The 20079-nt window shown below is 44.4% G+C and overlaps 1 protein-coding gene across 1 annotated transcript in view; it reads right to left on the reverse strand.

The window, feature by feature from the left end:
• Positions 1–19771, reverse strand: part of siah1 (siah E3 ubiquitin protein ligase 1) — a 31982-nt gene extending 12211 nt beyond the window's left edge. Inside the window, exon 1 of the mRNA XM_079501554.1 lies at positions 19553–19771. The gene's annotated coding sequence lies outside the window, so the exon portion shown is untranslated. The remainder of the gene's footprint in view (positions 1–19552) is intronic.
• Between the last annotated feature and the right edge of the window lie 308 nt (positions 19772–20079).

Raw genomic sequence — 20079 nt, forward strand, 5'->3', positions numbered from 1 at the left:
GCTGGGTGCGTTCGAGCACGAAAACAGCATGGTTGTTTTTCACCACCTGTGCGCAACCTAACACGCACACAAACGCACATATCAACTGTATATATGGTGATTTCGGGTGTGCCAGTACAGTACAGTACAGTGACAGTACAGCGTACAGTAGCGGGACCCCCACACGGTAACTGTCATTTCTCAACCGTTTCGGACGCACCCTGGGTGCGTTCCTGTGGGTCTGGAGACTCTGGAACTACCTAACTTACTTTACTGCCTGTGTGAGAGAAATAAGCATTCAGGTCTATGAAAACAAGCCAAAAAGAAGCGACTACTAGTCTATTTGAAAAAAGCCGATCTACAAGCTCACAACGCGTCGCGTAGATCTGCCATTTTCAAATCAATCATGGAATAATTATTATTATTTTTCTTTTACAAAATGTGCACATCTTGGAGGAGACAATACACATCTTGTATGGGGGTTCCTGGCACAAAATATGTCTAGATCTAGGGTCCTTAGTTGGAAAATACATTCATCTGGAGGTCCTCCACATGAAAATGTGTGGGAATCACTGGTTTAAAGTTTAAACATTAGGAAACAAGCCCAAATGAAATAAGCAACTACACTTTAGAAACAAGCACAAATAAGCAACTACACTTTAGAAACAAGCCCAAATAAGCAACTACACTTTAGAAACAAGCCCAAATAAGCAACTACACTTTAGAAACAAGCCCAAATAAGCAACTACACTTTAGAAAAAAGGCTAAGCCCAAATAAACAACTATACTTTTAAAAACAAGATCCAAAAAACACAACGTGCAACTACAATCTTTTACAAGCAACTTTACAGAAAAACAAGCCCAAAGACGCTTATAATAAAACGATATGGCAACACTGAGCTGTAAATCTGGGGTCTGGGCAGCTCAGAGCTGCAGCCATTGGCTCATGACACGAGTACACGACCAAAGGGACAGCACATTCAGTGTTGCCCCCCCACCCCATACCCTGGGACGATGGGGTCTATTCTATTCTCAAACCACAACATGACAACCATGCATGATGTGTCGAATGACACAGTTAGCACTAAGCAGTAGCAGCATTTGTAGGATGAGCGGGACGAGGGAGTGCTTGCTCATTTTAGGAACTCCATATCTCACCTACGCCGGCTCTGCATTAATGCAATAAACATATGCGTTGTGAACCCACATGAACCAACATGTCACACGTTTTGCGGATTCATCGTTTTGCATGTTTACATGGAGACGGGAGGAAACAGCGTTTTCAAAGATTTCCAGTCCACTCTGGAAGGTGTTTTTACTTTGTTGCGTTTTCACCTCCTGAAAACGCTGTTCTTGTCTAAAGGGACCCCAGCAAACGATACTTTATTTAGCCGTTTGCTATTAACACCGTTCTCATGTAAAGGGGGCCAAATACTGTATGTAACAGTTACTGTGTTACTACTGACCTTATAGTACACAGTGATGTAAGCAGCACAGCTGCAGCTAATCAAATTAATAATGGGTGTGTTAGATTGTAGGTGTGTCAATACTGTCTATCATGCTTGCATATTGGCACCTGTGGAAATCTAACAAAATTAATTTGTTTGGTGCAGCTGTGTTGCTTACTACTAGTCTGACATGTTTATAATCTGCTGTAGTTTTGAACTTGAAAACATACTACAAAATCAGCCTGGGGTTTCATTTCTATGGCCAACAGCCCAACGCGTAATGCGGCCTGATATAGCTCCACTATCAGACCGATTTAGAAAACTGGGGTGGAGTATCTTCCTTGGCCTAATGGCTGTGCGCACGAAAGGTTTGATCATCCTGATCAGTCCTGCGGTTTCCGAGATTAGCTGCAGTCAGACACACAGGCAAAAACATTATGCCCACCTCCCAGCTTCCCCGCTTGGTGTAGATAAATGACAAACGGTTAGTGAAAGGATTTGGACCTAGGGGTGTTCGATATGGTGATAAATATCGTCAGGTCGATACAATGTCTCCACGATACGGCTTTTTAGAGTTATCGTTACCATCACGATAAATTTGCTGCATCAGATGCAGTGAATGCACATTCTATGATGTGTAATTTATACTTCTGCAGTACGACAGTTTCGTTCACCAAATATAACAAATCTACAAGCTAACAACGCGTCGCTACTGCACCGCAATGCAAGGCATTTGTCTACACGCACGTCACACACTCACTGCGCTCTGCAGTGCACAGAATAATATGTAAAGAAAGACGAAATAAATGGAGGGTCAATTATACTCAGATGTCGAGCGAGTGGAGGGCTAGTTCCCAAAAATAACTTTAAGTCAGTGGTATGGAACTATTTCGGATTCTCGGTAAGAAGGGACAAGGAACATTATTTTCAAACTCTACAGTTTCGCCGATGGCGACTTCCTACTTGCAAAAACACACGCTGTGTGTGTGTGTGTGTGTGTGTGTGTGTGTGTGTGTGTGTGTGTGTGTGTGTGTACTGCGCTGTACACCGTCCGTCAGAGTTCTCCTCCCTTACTCTATGTAGCCTACCCTACATTAATCTGCTCCGCCAAAATTCAAGAAACTTTCATAATGACAATTTAAACTGAATCCTACTTGATGCAACGTGCGTCCATTGATGGTAGCATACTCCTTGTAAACTGAGTTTGAAACGTCGCCACGTTCAAAAATGTATCCAGCAAACCAACTCCTCAGCGAAAAGTTATAGTATCCCATGAAAGCAGATGGGATCAACACTTAAGTTGCAGGCATAACATTTTAAATCCATTTAGAGGGTAAAACCACAACATAAACCAGAGTTTCACTTCACTAAGTGACATGAGGTATTCTTTTTTGCCTTGAAGTGCAGTAAATGAAGGAGTGTTGACAAAGCTTTGCTTTTTTTGCCTTGAAAATCATAAAAGGCAGATTTTGTGAGCTTGTAGATCGGCTATTTTCTAATAGCCAATGTGTATGATTAAAGTGGTTAAATAGATATTTATGATATTCATAAATTTAGCTGGGGACCCCCTGGAACTGCTGGACCCAATTTTGACTGCCAATACCATAGTGTGTGGGTTAATCACTTTTTTAAAGTGGTTATATTATATATCATATTTTGCTTCTTTTTTTTTTGCAATTTTGCCGCATAAATTCACATAAAACCCTGCATATTCCATCGCATAATCAAGGATTTTTGCCCGCGTTTTTCTGGAGGGTCTACTAAATGGTATTTCTTTTAATTTTGTGTTACGTTGTACTGTTAAGTAACTTGAAAATAACCATAAAAATACAAAATAAATTGTGATAATACTTTCGTCCATATCGCCCAGCCCTATTTGGACCGTGGCACCAAACGGGGACAAGGGGTGCCACAGACAGGGCACCTGGAGAAGGAACTCCCATGTACATGCTCTGAGGAAGGCCTCTGTCCATCTGAAGGAACTCCCATGTACATGCTCTGAGGAAGGCCTCTGTCCATCTGAAGGAACTCCCATGTACATGCTCTGAGGAAGGCCTCTGTCCAGGCACCTTGAGAAGGAACTCCCATGTACATGCTCTGAGGAAGGCCTCTGTCCAGGCACCTTGAGAAGGAACTCCCATGTACATGCTCTGAGGAAGGCCTCTGTCCAGGCACCTTGAGAAGGAACTCCCATGTACATGCTCTGAGGAAGTCCTCTGTCCATCTAGAAGGAACTCCCATGTACATGCTCTGAGGAAGGCCTCTGTCCATCTAGAGTCATTCCACTGACAGAGGAATATGCATGATCATCATGATTGAACTCACTCAGAGCACTTTACGCCCCCATGGATTATTACACTGCTGATGCAAAATACATTAGACGACACTTACCAGAACACAAACACATCCCTGCCCCCCCCCCCCCCCACACACACACACACACACACACACACACACACACACACACACACACACACACTGTATTTGAATATTTCATAAAGCAGCAGAGACATGGCCATCCATGTTAAACTCAGCACCTCTGATAGACCTAAGCCACTGACATAAGGCCTGCTCCAGTCCAGACCCAGTATGCTTTGTGTACTGTACACTAACCAGTTTCTGTGGCTTGCCAATAGTTCTTGTTCCTTTACATGCAAACATGTATCAGGATATTAGAGGGGGACAAAATCGGAAATAGCATCCCCAGTGTGGAGACGTATAAAACAACTAAAAGTACAATAAAGCAAAAACTGCAAAATCAAAGTGCTGGCCTGGAGCTGTGCGAGTGCGACAGCGTCCTTGACCATCAAAACGTCTGGACCACAAATCTATGTTTATTTGAATATTTGACGGGAAATCAGGGATGATATTGTATCGCTGCGAACACGGCCAATTGTGCCGGTATAGAAAATCGGCCAAACCACATCACATGCAACACAGTGCATTCAAACCTCTAGCCTCCGCGACGGTGGGCACTGGGCAGATACTTTACACCTGCGCCCTCAAGATGGACATGACTGGAGAAGAAAAAAGCTGGAGAGAGAGGAAATAGGACATAATTTGGAGACAGTATGGGATGTCGAGATTAGAGTGGCACAGGGGTAGAGTGGACGGTAAAGCGGCCGGATGGGAACCAAAGGTTGCCAGTTCGATCCCAGGCTCCTAATTGCTACCGATGTGCAGGTTGGTGCCCTTGCATGGTTGGCTCCACCATCGGTATACGAATGTGTGTGAATGGTTGAATGTAATGCACAATGTAAAGCACTTTGGATAAAAGCGCTATATAAATGCGCCATTTAAGATTACATTGACGATTGGCCAAGTAGAAAGAGAGAGCAAATTAAAGGGGAGGAAAGGAAAGACAGAAAAGGGAGAGATGGGTAAAAGATGGACAAAAAAAAAAGCGCTAATGTTTGAATCCATCATGGAGCATGCAGCTTGCAAAGAGTCTATAAGAACACAATTGGCCGTGTTCAGGGGAAGGAAGCCGGTAGGAGGGTGACATTTGTCAGTCACTGCACCACATACTTCCACAGGCTGGGACGGCACCTGTTCGGCAAGGAGTGTTTGGGTCAGAGGAGTAGGACGGAGGCAATAGTCTAGTCTAATGGCACTATGTCCTCCCGATGGGGGCTCCTCACTGACAGGTAACACCAGGGCTCCACCGGGCGCGTCAGCGTCGCGTCTCCGTCACCGTCAGGGAATGTTCCCTTTTTGAGTGGTGTAAACCACTCCTACAACTGGCTTTGTTAGTGCAGAAAAAATGAGCATGGTTGCTATGTTCACCCTGTTCACCCGGGTGTGATTTCAGTAAACCCCTCCTACAACTGGCTTTGTTAGTCTGTGCAGAAAAAATGAGCATGGTTGCTATGTTCACCCTGTTCACCCGGGTGTGATTTCATTACGTCAGACATGATTTCATTACGTCAGACAGGCTATATTACACCACTCAGTTCACACGGGTGTGATTTTTAATCAATGAAGGGTGGCTCCACTGCCCGCGTTGCGTTGCGTTGACGGAGACGCGGCGCGTGCATTAAAATTGAACCGGTGCGTTTTTTGACACACGCGACGGAGACGCAACGCGTCCGGTGGAGCCCTGGCGTAAGCCAGTAGGGTACAACAGCAGTGACGACAGTAGTCTGTGGGGAGTAAAAACTGGCTAACGACTAAATTTGGTGAGAAAAGGGTCAGTAGCGCTGTGGCCTCACAGCTAGAAGGTCCTGGGTTCGATTCCCACTGGGGACGCTCTGGGCGTCTTCTCTCCTCTAGGTGGGGTTGGCGAAAGGGCCTTTCTGTGTGGAGTTTGCATGTTCTCCCCATGCCCCCTAGGGTAGGTACCCTCACAAAAAACATGCAGTAATACTGGTCTCTAAACTGCCTCCCCCTGGCCAGCCGGTGTGATGAGGGTTCCTTCCATGCGTACGTCCCACCGGTGAAACTCCCCCGTCAGGTGAAAAGCAGCAGCTTGGACGTAGAAGGAAGCATGAGGTCAGTCCGCTGCCCCCCCCAGGTTGGCAGAGGGAGTGTAGCACCCAGGATTACATTAGATAATTAACACTGGGTGAAAAAAATGGGTTATAAAAATCGTGGAATAAAATGTAAAAAGAATACAGGGTGAAAATAACTGGCTACTCAAAATGAAAGAAGACGACGGAAAATTAGGTGGTGAACATTTTGAGAAACATTGAGGTAAGAAGGTTGAAAGAGTGTGGGAAAGGAGAGAATGCACAAAAGAGATAACTAAACAAAAAAAGAGTGATTGGCATAAATCAGAAGCCAGGCTTCAAAAAGAACAACGTTCCATTCTTTGTTCTCATCTCCACACCACTTCAACTGAATCTGCCAACAACTCCAGGATATTTATACTGAACGTATTTATTTATAACCAACGTCAACGTCATAGACCTGCTAATGCCCGGTGCCTGCCCAAAGATACTCTCATACTTTCCAAAACAGAAATATAAAATACACGTGTAAAAACGGCACCGTCATGTGCACTTGCACCGCGATTCATCATGCCTGCAGCATACAGTGCCAAAGGAGGCATAGAGATAGGAATTTATAAGACTTTACAACATCTTGGCTACAGTTGCAGTGATGTAAATAGGTTTTCAATGTAACGAGTCCCGGGATGCAGGGATGGTCTTTTAGAGGAGTCCCAGGGACATTTTATGAGTCCCACTTCAACGACGTTAGGAGTCATATTTTGCCATTTTTACAAATTGCAGCATTTAACTCCCATTTCATTTTATATGGTTATAATGTGGTTATATTCATGTAGAAAACGGAGAAGAAATTATTATTATAACTAAAGCTAGCAAAATAAATTAGAATAAAAAATGCTCTACATATTTCATATTATTTTGGCTATATGAAATCTATAATAATTCTGCCAGTTTTAACTGTTAATAAATCTTTGTTGTTTTCATTACACAATACATAAAAAATAAAAACGAATGCTACAAAACTAACCTGGAGATTAAGTAGAAGCAGTCATGGAGGAGGTAGACTGTGCACACTGCACACATCATCATCATTAAATGGGTTTAGGTTTAGAAAATACTAATAGGGTTGCTAATATTTTCTGTTGTCCTGCAGTTGGCCTTTTGGGGGTGCATTTTAATGTGTGTGGTGGCACCGGTCCCACATACAACAGTGTCAGCGTTTGTTACACGTTGTGCATTTCCCATTCAAATCGGGTCTACTCTGCTTGTCTTGCTCAAAAATGTTCCCCGTCTTTCTGTCGGTGTTCCCCGTCTTTCTGTCGGAGGCAGCACCGTTTAGATGAGAGAGTTGCGACAACTTCGTTTACTGTTTATTTGTGGACCTGCATGAGTCACTGAACGGTACGTTGTCGTCACTCTCTCTCTCTAAACGGTTCTGGTCTCCAGGCTGGGCTACGCTCACCGCTCGTCTCTGAGCAAGATGGCGGCACCCGTCAGTGTTGTTATTATTTATAAACTAGTGGTTCTACAACGATTTTATTGTTTATAACGTAGGATGAGGTCGGATGCAGCCATGAAAAATGATCGTGTCCATGGATTATTGTTTTACCACATCCCCCCCCCCCCCCCCCCCCCCCCCCCCCAATATATTTTTTCACGTGGATTATTATTACTGTACATGCTGAGTACAGTAGTGCATCCCATGGACGCAGAGGTTGTTGGTGTATTGCGGCCCATAACTATAAACTGCGCTTTGGGACGCAAAACGCAGGCAATTTTAATCTCTGCAGTTGCAAGAACGAGCCTGTGTGTGACTGTGCGTGTGTGCCACTGTGCGTGCATTAGAGACTGACATTTTGTCAGGACTGCCGCGGGACACGGGATTCCCGCGGGATTCCCGCATGGGATTAATATTTTTATTAATCCCGTGATCGGGACGGGACGGGAATGAAAGTCAACGGGAGCGTGCAGGAGCATGAATGACGTTGGTCGCGCTGCCAAGTTCCAACCAAAAGAACAGAAGCACCCATTTTTGTTGTAGTCATCTTTCTGTGAGCCAACACTCTTTTGACTTGCTGATGCAAGTCAAAAGAACTACATAGTTACCCATAATCCAGCAGTGCTAGTGCTTCCACAACACAAAAACCTCCTCCATGCAATCCAGTTGGGCTGGACGTTTTATACAGTTTTATATGAAGACATCGCAATGCGGCCGTGTATGATTCTGCATCGCGCCGGTGCCGTGATTTAATCGATTATTTATAGCCAGATCATCCTGATGCATTTGTTTCCCCTGGCAGTGGCAACGTTGCAACTTTCAATTGTGATGCTACGTTAGCTACATGCTAACGCTGTTACTGTTAGCTAGCTGTCTGAACAGCTGTCTGAGCAAATGTTCTACAATACATCGTCTCCCTTCTTTCTCCCAACTGAGTCCCATACACCAGTGGTTCCCAAACATTTTCATGTCAAGGACCCCTAAATGGACATTTATTAGCCCGCAGACCCCCATTTGAAAAGATGCCAGGGGCAGGGACCCCCATAAGAGAAGATTTTTATTACGGTTCTAGCTGTGATTCTCAACCATTTTAATTAATAGTCTACGGACCCCCATTTAATGGCATTTTTATCGATGGGACCCCCAAATTATATTGTAAAATCAATGTTAATTTAACTCTGAGTGTACAAATGGAACAACATTTGGTTCCATTTGTACACTCCCATAACATAATTTGTTACCCCATAAGGGTCCATTTGGTTCCAAACTATTATTTAGCTGGGGACCCCCTGGAACTCTCTCAAGGACCCCTGGGAACCACTGCCATACACAGACTTGTACACTGAATAAATATTCATATAGAGTTAAATTAACACTGAGGTTTTTTTATCTTAATTGACAAAGCACTTGTTAACTGTTTAAGTTCTGTTCAGGGAAAAACCGTGTCATATGACTTAAATTAAGTGTCAGAACTGTATTTGGTAGTCAAAGTTAAATCCAACACTTTATTTATTTTAATTTTATTGGTAGGCTGTCTTGAGAAGCCAGAAGTGATAGATAGATAGGCCTATAGATAGATGAATCGATCGATCAATTGCCTTTCCTAATGACCAACTAAAAACAAAACAAAACGGAGCGGGATGGGAGCGGGAGTAATTTCGAGTGGGAGCGGGATGGGATCAGGAGTCATTCTACAGGAGTGGGACAGGATGGGATTTTTTTTTTTACTCTGGCCCAGGATTGAGACAGGACAGGATTTTTTCTGTGGGAGTGGGACAGGACAGGAGTGAAAATCCACTCCCGTGTCAGTCTCTAGCATGCATGACATGAACAACTAGAAAAAGTGCCCTTCTGGCACAGGTCTCCACCAGGAGGATAGGAGTGTGTATGATGTTTGGCAAAATGTTTAGGAGTAATATAAACGTGTGTTTTTTTGTTTTTGTTTTTTGCAACAATTTTCTTCATTGTGTTGAGGAAATGCAGTGTCAGATCACGCATAGCATCTCTGAGGATAGAATTCTGGATGAGCAGGACATGTGCAGCATTTTGTACAAAACGGGCCACTCCTGAAAACTTTGGAAGGCAATCTTAGCCAATCAGTGTAGAATCTGAGAAATCCAACAGACTCGTCTTGATCACATGACTACAGAGATCATGTGTACCGATTTGCGTGAGATTTGGATGAAATCTGTGCGACTAACAAACTGTAGTGCAACATAGTATAAATTGGAGAGAGTGACCCCCAATGTGAGCATATGCATCCGAGTGAGGGTCAATTGTAAGGTCCACTCATCTTTAGACCTCAGTGACACAGTAAAAGGGTTTGAATAAAAGGCCAGTGAAAGGTGCTACCCCTTGGCCTGGGCCGTGGCTCAGGGGTCCAGGCACCTTGGCTGGTAATCTAGTCTGGTAGTGTGCCGCGGGTTCGACTCCCGATCCCGACAGCCTTTACTGCATGTCACACACACACCACCCCCCCCCCCCCCCCCCCCCCAAGCGCTTCATTCATTCATACATACATTGGGGGGTGAAGTGGCGAACAGTCGACGCCAGCGTCCTCACTTCCCACATTCACACACCAATGGTGGCCAGCTCACACCGACCAACTCATTGGAGGCAATGTAGGGTTCAGTGTATTGCCCAAGGACACTTCGACATGTGGACAGGAGGAGCCGGGATTCGAACCGCCGACCCAGGGATCATTGGACGACCTGCTCTACCTCCTGAGTCACAGCTGCCCACAAGATGATTGCTTTCCCTTGGACCACAGACCGGGGTAGAAAAAACACACAAGCTGTCACTGAGTATATTCCTGTAGCCCTTTCCATGGCAACCAAATATTGTTTCTGCTATTACCCATAAGAACACGTAAACAGGGGGGATTGGCTTTCGTTTTCTCCCCCAAAAGTAGCCCCCTTTGAGTAGACACTAAGGATCACAGGGGGCCAGCTTGTGATGTGCGATATGACGCCGGCAATACAAAATAAACATGAATGATTCTATTCTATTGTCTCCACGTTATCTGTTTTTAGATCGTCTATGAGTTGCAGTTCTATACATAAATGGTAAAAATGGTGCATTTATATAGCGCCTTTATCCAAGGCGCTTTACAGAGATTGTGCATTACATTCACCCATTCACACACCGATGGCAGCGGAAACCATGCAAGGCACCAACTAGCACATCGGGAGCAATTAGGGGTTCAGTGTCTTGCTCAAGGACACTTCGACAGTAACCCGGGCTTACGACAGTAAGCCCGGGTTTGAACTGGCAACCTTGCGGTTACCATCCAGGCACTCTACCCCTGAACCACCGCCGCCCCGGCGTATAACTTTATACTTCTGTAGTACGACTGTTGTTCGCCAAAACAACAGATCTACAAGCTAGCAACATGTTGCAACGCATTGCTTGCTTGCAGAGCTGTTCTTTTTGCACATGCATGCATCCAAAGGTCCCTCCTCCTTTTAGCTGCCTGCTCTTTGCAGCGTGCAGTAGCAATAATGGACAGATACACATGTAGGAGTTGGTCCCTAAATAATTCAACATTGGTCTTATGGAACCTGTTTGGATATTCCACAATCGGCACGGTTTTAAAAAAAAGGTTATTTCCAAGTATGCAACGACGGTGTTGTAGGCAGCATCACTCAATGTTATCGTTTAACCAAACACGAGTCAAACAGCGAGGGGGTTTAGACTCTAAACAAAGTTAATTTGCAATTACTGTATGACAAGACAAGTAAGCACTGGATATAATGTAGATGTGTTTATATTCTGTGCAGTCAAGTATGATACCCAAGTATGTTTCATAAAACAGCTAGTAGTTGATTAGCCACAGACTCAGAGTCACCCATTCAACACCCAACACTTTAAACCCATTCAGGCCTGACCTCGAAATTTAAAAAAGATCTTCTAAATCCTCCAGTTTTCTGAAATAATTATTGTCACGATTTTTCAAAAGTAGCAGACCTACAAGCTCGTAGCACGCTATGAGCTTGTAGATCTGCTATTTTTCAATAGATAAATTATAACATAATGTTTAACACCAAAAGGGGTTCCCGCCCAAAATGGGTTAACATGGCTATTCCACAGAGGTACATCGAAAGTCACAACATGATGCAACAGCACGTTCAAACTTTATTTTGCTACGTGATTTAATTATCATGCCATTTACCGTACCTTATCTAGGTACGTGATCCATCCTTCTATCCCATTTCTCCAGCTCTCTCTCTCTGAACATAATGCAAATGATTCATAACCCATTCAGGACGGGAACCCATTTGTGTTTTAAGCATTATGTTATACTATTTTTGAAAAATCGTGAAAATGTGGCGGAGATCTTTGAATATATATTATTTTAACACTTTTAACTCTAAATCTTTACTTCTGGAGGGGGTCCCTGGAACAACATATTTTCAGATGGGGGTCCACGGCCAAATACAGATAATTCTGGGGGTCCTTGACATGAAAAAGGTTGAGCACCACTGACATAGAAACATAGGTTTTTCAGAAAACTTTAGATTTAGAAGACTATTCTTTTAAATCAGCCTCAGTCCTAAATGGGATAATGCATTTTGTTCCATTTGGACACTCTGACTGTAAGGGTCCATTTGGACACTCTGACTGTAAGGGTCCATTTGGACACTCTGACTGTAAGGGTCCATTTGGACACTCTGACTGTAAGGGTCCATTTGGTTCTACACTCCGACTGTAAGGGTCCATTTGGACACTCTGACTGTAAGGGTCCATTTGGACACCCCTCAAGGAACACAGACGGTCCCTGGACACCACTTTGAGAATAAAAGGTACCATCATCAGCATCGCCATCTCGGAAGCAGGGCTCGAGACCAACGGGGTCCCTATGTCTCGGCTATAACATTTCTATTTGGGAGAAATCCTGACACAAATTCTATTAAGGTAAAATAATCCAGACTATTGTTAATATGGTCCGCCGCAAGACAGGACTGATGACTTGACTGACATGACTTGAGGTCATGTCATATATATGATCATATATTATTATTATTACCTCAGCTACGCAGCTGAGGTAATACTAATATAAGATCATATATATATTTATATATAATCACAATATTTTTTTGGCCATCGTATTTCCTGTATATCATAATCAAATAATCATCTGAAAATCCAACATGAAAACGAATTGTGGTAAGATCGTGGATCGTGATTCTGCCTGGACAAAGTGGACATTTATATATATTTATTAATACCGGTATACGTGTACAAAACAAGGGCAAATGCAGAACCTATAACAGCCAAAATATCATAGTTATACAGGAATGCTGTGCATGGAAATCCTCCTAGCACCCCTAGCCTCAGTAGCAGTGAGGAAACTAATCTTCTTGTGAAAACAAATGGTGAGATGACCAGTCATCCAGGTAGCCAGTCAGAAATCCAGACAAGGTGACAGTAAACAAGCGATAGGTTGCTTGGTCAGCAGTTAAAGACTAAGAGTAGCCAATGCTACTGTAAAAACCTTGCCAGGCTGGTCAAGTAGTCTAAAAGGAGTTGGCCAAAGCTGCCACTCCCTGACTGCCAGGGAATTTGACTCAATTTCACCTAGCAGAGGACACTTAAGTCCTACTTTAAATGTTCTGGTCAGTTTGAGCTCCCAGTACAAGGCTTGCAGAGCCCAGTTTGAGCTCCATCCCAGTATAAGGCTTGCAGAGAAAGGCAAAAGCATCTTCAATGGCAGATTAATAAAAAAAGATTCTTCTGTACTGCTGGCACTGGTCTTTCATGATACATTCATGTTTAACACAACTCGCGTTACGCAGGACTCAAAAAGAAAGAAAAACTGACTGCTCCTCTCTCCGATTCTCCCTGGTAGAAGGGAGGAGAAGGGAACAGAGAGAGGAGGAGAGAGTGGTTTAGGAAATGTCTGTAGCTTTCGGGTGGGGAAGGGAAGGGGAAATCCCGGACTGACAGAGTCTGGGACTTGGACGTAATTGTATTTTTGCTCCATTCCATCCTGCCGTTTTCTCCATTTATCTCTCAGGCAGTTTGGTGGAAGTCGTTGCCACTGTGCATGTGTGTGTGTGAGAGAACTGAGCATGCTCCTAACAGAGCATGCTTGCTCAGAGCCCGGAGCCTGCCCCCACCCAGCCCGTCTGACACGGTTTCTTTCTCTGTCCCCGTCACACTTCCACTGCACCTCCCAAACACTTTTTCTCCCTCTCACACAATCCGTTTCATGTCACTCCAACACAGCCTTTGGCTTGGTCTAACCTGCTACGTTGCTGTGCCAGCCTCTTTCATTTGCAGTGTTCCCCATCATACAGTCTTTCTTGTGCGTCGTTTCCCTCTGCCCTGGGGCCTGCGCGTTCTCTCCCGTCTCAGCTATTCTCAGGTTTCAACTTTCAGCCTCGTCTGGCTGCAGGCTGAACCACTAGCTGCCCTCGCTGACACACAAACTGCCCTCCTTCACTCTGGTGATATTTTCTTTTCCTCTCCTCTTTTTGCCGTCATATCCCTCTCTCTGGGACAAGTCTACCACTTCTCTCTTTCCTCCCGACTCCTCCCCCTCCTTTCACTGCTTTCCTGCATACCTCCCCACTTTCCAGTCCTCTCCCTCCCTGCCATGTTTTGTTCCTGCACAAAGGCTTGTGCTGGTATGTCCTAAGTTTGATATCAAATATCAACATTAGGCAAAACATGTTTTATGACATGACTTGAATATTCAAAATTTCAAACCAGTGATGTAACGCCCAGGGATTCCGTACGCATTAAACCAACCACCACAGCGTTCACGGACGCAAACAACTTTATCCTGCTACGTCATGATCAAATGCACTACTTGTATAATGCGGGACATTCCCACAACATCAACGTCAATGTGCTTGCGGGGGTTCTCAACCTTTTTCTGGGACCCATTATATTGAAAACCAAGTTACATCACTGTAACAGCTGTATGCAACTTTGACGTTATTGGTTGGACTATCATGGCACATGCCTGAGTAGTGTCTGGTGCATATAGGAGCCCATGGCCCTCTGACAGGACCCCTGGCGTGACTATTCTCATGTAAGACCCAGCAACGGTGCACCTATGGCCGCCTGACAGGACCCCTGGCGTGACTATTCTCATGTAAGACCCAGCAACGGTGCACCTATGGCCGCCTGACAGGACCCCTGGTGTGACTATTCTCATGTAAGACCCAGCAACGGTGCACCTATGGCCGCCTGACAGGACCCCTGGCGTGACTATTCTCATGGCAGACCCAGCAACGACACACCTCGCAAGTCTGGATGTTAGGTTTGTGACGTCTGCCGTCACCCACTGTTGACCCACCCTCTACCTCTAGTCAATTGTAATATTCTAAATACAATAAAAAAGATGAATGTGCAGTAGAAAATGTAGATAGATATTAAGATACATCGTAGAATCACACACACACACACACACACACACACACACACACACACACACACACACACACACACACACACACACACACACACACACACACACACACACACACACACACACACACACACACACACACACACACACACACACACACACACACACACACACACACACACACACACACACACACACACACACACACACACAGTCTGTGCTAATGAGCAATCAAAGCAGGGATTCCGCCAGACCAGACCAAGACTAAAGATCTGTCAAAATGCATGTTAAAATAAAATACAACCAGGTCTTTGAAGTATCAGACAGTAACGTTTTTTTTTTAAATTCTTAGTTTTTACTGTTAGACTTAAAACATAAAATAAGTGCGTTCCACCATAGCCAAATTATATCGGTATAGAGGCTATGCGCGTGCATAAAGTGAGTGGCGAGGTAAGCAAACAACATTATTCCTCCCGCACGGAAAGGAAGGGGGGGCTTTCAGAGTAAAAGCTGCCATATCTATCTGCGCAGCACCCCGAGCTGCTATTTTGAAAGAACTACCGGCGCTGATTGTGTTAAAGACAAAAGTGTGTAAACAAACATTGAAGACAAAAGTGAGGATGCAAAGAGAGAGAGACAGAGAGAAGGCACACACAGGCCATCTATTTCAGGAGCAGGCTTGATGCTCTGCTGTATGATGTCTTCTGCACACTGCATCTTTTCACATTATGGGTGGACACTGGATAGTGGACAGTACAATCACACACACACACAGACAAAATACGGGGAGTGGGCAAGATCACCACCAAGGATCGAACAAATATAAGCAATGGGAAAGCAAAGCAGATAGAACAACTCTAAAGATACACACACAGAGAAAGACAGCTATAAAACAGCACTGGTGACTCTGGGTAATGTCCCATGTGTATTATTAAAGGGGCAGGGCAGTAGCAGGGAGCAACAATGAGCCATCTGGAGTCAGCGGCAGTTCATCAGCAAACTAATGGAGAGAACACACTTCATCACAGCAATGGGTGTGCAAAGGAGAGACGGGGTGATAGGGGGGCATGCTGGAAAGGGTTGAGAGAGAAACCCTAACCCAAAATGGTGGTCCCGAACTGTAAATGGGCCGATGGAATAATACATTCAAAGGTTCCGACATGTTTTGGACGGAATTGCAGTTGGGACTAAGGTAAGTACACATGCTATTTTTTCCCCCATATCTTTGATTTGCGAGACTTTGTTCTGTTCTGGACGCGTTGGACAGACGGTCCAGACTGTCCCACGAAATGCAGGATGGGTGGTCAGCCCACCCGACACAATAGTGGTGGTCCCCACCCAGGTTGGTCAGGATGGTCGCCGACTCCCTGGGTCAAAATAATTTGAAAACCCTTATAATAGATGTGCGTGACATCATACACGGACGTAATGCGGGAACGCCTACTGAGTGGCAAGAAACTACTTTCTGGCCTTGACAGACCATACATCCACACAGAGAAGTCCCATCTGATTGCATTAAACATTAAACTCACTTTACCACTCACAAGAGACTGAGTGGCTTGTGTTTTCACCTCAATCAAGGAATTCATGATGCATGGCGGTGGCTCAGGGGTAGAGTGACCGGATGGTAACCGCAAGGTTGCCAGTTCGAACCCGGGCTCCCGCAGAGTTAGTGTCGAAGTGTCCTTGAGCAAGATACTGAACCCCTAATTGCTCCTGAATCTGATGTGCTGGTTGGTGCCTTGCAAGTTGCATGGTTTCTGGCACCATCGGTGTATGAATGTGTGTGTGAATGGGTGAATGTAATGCACAATCTATGTAAAGCGCCTTGGATAAAGGCGCTACAAATGCACCATTTACCGTTTATGCGCTCTCTCTCAAGTCTCTCAGCTGGCAACCTGGCAAGCATGCAAAGCTAAACTTTTCTTCTGCTGCAGACAGTAATGTGATCCTCAGCCTAAATCTTCACACAAGTTACACAGCACTTCATGCATTTCTCTCCAGATCAGCAGCACTGAATATGGTCTTGTATCCACTCGGGTAATTACACCCAAGCCTCGACCAGAGGAAATAGAATTTTAACAAAACTAATTGACTATAATAAAACAATGGATCTGACTGAACCTGTACATGTCTCCGTCATTGCCGGGTATATTCGTTTTGGGTAGACCCATGAAGACCGAAAACACACATACACACTTAGATGTGTGCCATGTAGGGACATGGCACACATCCAAGTGCGTGTGTGTGTGTGTGTGTGTGTGTTAGGCATCGTTTGGGACCTTTCGGTACCCAACCCTAATGCCACCATGTGCTTACAACACACTAGTCTATGCACGCTTAGACATGTGCTTATACCACACACACAGCTGACAAGTATCATGTTTTAAATTGTCTAGCTGGGACACAGTTGCTACAGGGAGAGAGGTATAGAGGTCCACACACACACACACACACACACACACACACACACACACACACACACACACAGACACACAGCCACATAGGGCAGGGACTCCCTTCAACACATCTAGAATTACTTCACTGTGTTTCACAGCCAATGAGTCACTCTCTGTCAGTCACACACTTGTACACTTGGGGATGTACAAACACACCTATACAATCACATACAAACCTATAAACCCTTAGATAGAAAGTGCCCGTGCAGGCTGGAAGGCACAGCTGATGGGCTCTATTCCCTGGAGAGATGCAGCCAATACTTAGCCAGGGCAGTGACAAAAGAGCAGTCTGTTGACTTGTCTGTGTCACTTTTAAATGCATGCATTCACTGCACACATGCTTGTTCACCTGTACAAAACAATCAATTGAGAGAAGACTCTCTAAAACCCCAGTCTGTCACACATCTTTGTCAGGGGTTAACTGCCAGGATAAGATGCTTTGATACCACGTTAATACAAATTGCATACACTCACACAGCCCTAGTCTCTGGTATGGGCCAACTCTACAGGGGCAGAAATCATATACAGTGTGTTTCACTAACAAACACCAGGCCAGATATTGTTACAGCCAATCAGCCATAGTCAATGGGAAGACCATTATAACAGCTACCAGTACCAACACATACAAATCACTATCTAATCTATGTGTGGACATTTAATTGAAAATGGCATGTCGATATTATATGCTCCCTTTGGAGTTGCCAAGCCATTTTGCCTTCTTCTGTCAAGCCCAGTTCAAAATGTGAGTGAGTGAGTGTATATGGCAAATCTCAAACCCCTGAGACAGCCTCTCTGTCTGCAAACATTTGTCTGTTTCTGCACGTTGTCTGAAAGCTTACGGCCTTACGTATGCAAAGGTGGACGTATCCGTGAGGTTCAATATAAACCTCTGAGAATGTGGAAACATTTTCAACTATGACATGCCCAAAATAGAGATGCTATTACTGCTAGGTTGAAAGTAGTTAACATACAAACACAGTACACACCCACATTCAACCACATGGCACTGTTATCTTTAACACAGCATTGACAATGTAACCTACCACAAACTGAAGCAGGAACATTAAAACTGCTTATCATGCAACAAATATCAAAACAAACACTACCCCAACTTGCCTCCATCTAAAATATAACTGCTGCTGCCACTACTGGTGGTAAACTGCCATAGTTTGGTACGAGGCCCACCTCTAGTCTAGATATCTTAAACATGTTACTTACTCCTATGTGCCAAGCAGTTTGGTCTATTCCAGTGGGTGAATGGTCACTTACATCTCCCATAGCCATAAACCATTCAGATACTTGCCTTGACCAACATGCCAAGCTAATATACAGCTCTTGTGATGTAAATCTAAATGTATACAACATGTAACACTGACAATTGTCTGGGTGATGTTCTGGGAAGTGTTAAGTGATAGTACAACCTTGACATGAAATGACATCGCATCATAAGATATAAGAATACGAATACAAAAAAAACAAGCTATAAGTTACAAGTGTGGATAAGTGTTATTACAGAAAGGAGGTGGTTGATGCTCCAAACTACTTTATGATATAACGCCCCTTCAGGCAATGGGTGTTTGTTTACAAATAAAGAAAACCAAATTATTTGGGGCATAGGACCCACATCTAAAAGCTGACATTGAGTCGTTCGTTCCTTTTGATACAGGTCACATACATAGTACACAGTCAGTCAGTCTCACACACACACTGCAGCACAGCTATCGTCAGCAACCACTAACGTTAGTGTAACCACTAACCAAACATAATCTGTCATCATCACCAAGTTGGCCTCATATAGCCCACCTTGCAATGCAACCAATCTCTCTGTACCTCTGGTTTGTGTTGACCTGAACTAACCCGCTTCGAAAGCAAAATGGCCTGGTCTGGCAGGACAGACAACGGGCTAAGCTTACCTAACGTTACACACAGACCAGGCACTGGCAGGCAGCGAGGCCTTGCCCTGGCTGCCGTACAACACCAAACACACAGGACGGACAGCTAGCCTGCTAGCATAGCAAGCCTAATAACAAGCACAGCTACGAGGGTAATCCTTTTGCTGCACAATTCCTACGCCAGCTAACACAGAGAGTAGCTAACTTAAGACTCTGGTTATCCATGTTGCACCACACATGAGCTTAAAACTCGATTGACTTAAAATAGAGGATGCCAAACTAGCAGAACTGGCTAAAGCCAATATTAGCACCGCGCTAATGAAGCTAGCCAACATTAGCTACCATGGCTAACACTTGCTAAAGCTGTTCTCTGTTGTTTTCCCAGAACACGCACACACTGTACCCAAAAACCTCTGCGTTCACTCTCCGAGTCGAAGCGTATTACCTTACCTTGGATTAAATATCCGTCAATCTGTCACAGCGGTTTGTGTTGTGCAGAGTTATCCTGGAATGGGTGTTCTTTGTCGTCTTTCATGCATTAGCTCGATGTTATCCACATTAGCGAGATGCACTTGGAAACGAGACGAGACGCTGCCTGGCGTTAAAGAACCACCAGCCGGCCGGGGGCGCGCACAGTTGTTGAAGTTGGTCACGGGAGCGCGCTTCGCAAGATCGCACACTCTGGTTATTCCTCGAGAGAGGTCTCTCTTATTTTGCTGAGTTTGCTGAGTCAAACATCTTTTGAAAATAGCAGATCTAAAATAGTACTGCTACAAGTAGAGATCTGCTATTTTAAATGTCCAAAATGTATATAGGGTTGAAGTTGTTAATGTATGTTTTGTATTAATAATAATCCAAATCTACAAAATAACTAGTAGTTACAAGCATTACACTTGTTTACAATAGTGTCCACCATGTTCAATTCATCATAGCATTTAGAGACGTACAAATATACACTACTATATAGCCAAAAACAG

Source organism: Electrona antarctica, assembly GCF_951216825.1.
Source record: "Electrona antarctica genome assembly, chromosome: 5".
Lineage (NCBI taxonomy): Eukaryota > Metazoa > Chordata > Actinopteri > Myctophiformes > Myctophidae > Electrona > Electrona antarctica.